Here is a 1,235-nt window from a genome sequence, read left to right as displayed (position 1 = left end):
GGCCTCGAATGGGATGTTGTATGAGAAATTATTCAATTGCCAATCTTTTTCTCCCGCTATTTCTGTATCCACTTCTTTTTTTGTTGATCTGGATGTTCTGCATTATGGAGAAAATGTAGGGAAGGGTGCTCACTTTTGGTGGGCTGCTTTTGGATGGCCTGGGGAATGTGATGGAAAGGTGATCATATCCGGTACACCTGAACAAATCCAGATGGCAGAAAGTCTTCTTCAAGCCTTCATCCTCATATAATCAGAACCACCAATGCTCCGGACTTAGACTGACCAGAATATAGTTACTATACCATCTATCGATGAGTTTATTTCTTCTTCGTCGCTCGAAAATAGTTATGGTGCATTTGGTGACCTCTAAGTATGCATGCTTCATATATATGTATTGTCTAGTTTGCTTGCGTTGGAAATTAGACGTTAGACTTTGGGAAAAACAACGATAAAGTCGTTGTGTTAACATCAGATGGTACTAGGCATGGTGTACTGTCTTTATAGAAGTGGATTTAGAACTTAAACTTGATGAGTGCTAAATTTAAAGCTCTTAGCATTAAGCTCATTGCATTTATGAAAATATGGGTTTAGAACTTACTTTTGTTGAAATTTTTGGTGACTTTTAACATATGTATCTACGCTGCATGTTGAAATATCCTCCGATCCTTTTGCCTTTCTTCTTCAATAACTTGGTCTTAATATAACTTTCATCATGGGGTTCAAATCGATTCTGGTTGACACACCTGAACTTTCAATTTTTTTTGCGAGTTTCATACTCCAACTATCAGTTGTTCACTTTTTCTATCTGAACTATGATCAGCTGTTCACTTTCTCTATTTGAACTATCATTTTCTCAAGAGTATTATCAATCCTAATAGGATTGCTCTTTCTGGTATGCAAAGAGTGAATTTACCATGATCTTCTGAATGCTCAAAAGGAAGTTATTAGATCCCAGCAAATCTCTCTAGTAAATCTCGCAAAAGCTACAAGTTATAGTGTGGCTTAACCTTCAGACAAGTGGATACATAGTTTATTATATGGGTTAGACAAAACCCAGTAGCTTTAGCAGAGACCCTATATATATATGTTGAGAAACTCACTAAATATGTCATAACAGGTTAGGATTTGGTGGCAAGCAAGGGGTCGCCAGAATTCATAAATTTAAAGTCCTTTGATTCGTCTTTGCCTTCAGAAATTCTTATCTAGGATCCTTTGTAAGTAGTATTGTCTTCTTA

The 1,235-nt window shown here is 36.6% G+C and overlaps 1 pseudogene; it reads left to right on the top strand.

The window, feature by feature from the left end:
* The first annotated feature begins 13 nt into the window (after window positions 1-13).
* The window catches only part of LOC124892233, a 2,139-nt pseudogene continuing 917 nt past the window's right edge, over window positions 14-1,235 (top strand).

Source organism: Capsicum annuum, unplaced genomic scaffold (genome assembly GCF_002878395.1).
Source record: "Capsicum annuum cultivar UCD-10X-F1 unplaced genomic scaffold, UCD10Xv1.1 ctg45040, whole genome shotgun sequence".
NCBI classification, from domain to species: domain Eukaryota; kingdom Viridiplantae; phylum Streptophyta; class Magnoliopsida; order Solanales; family Solanaceae; genus Capsicum; species Capsicum annuum.
The sequence above is the reverse complement of the archived record's forward strand: the minus strand, read 5'-3'. Positions and strand labels throughout refer to the sequence as shown.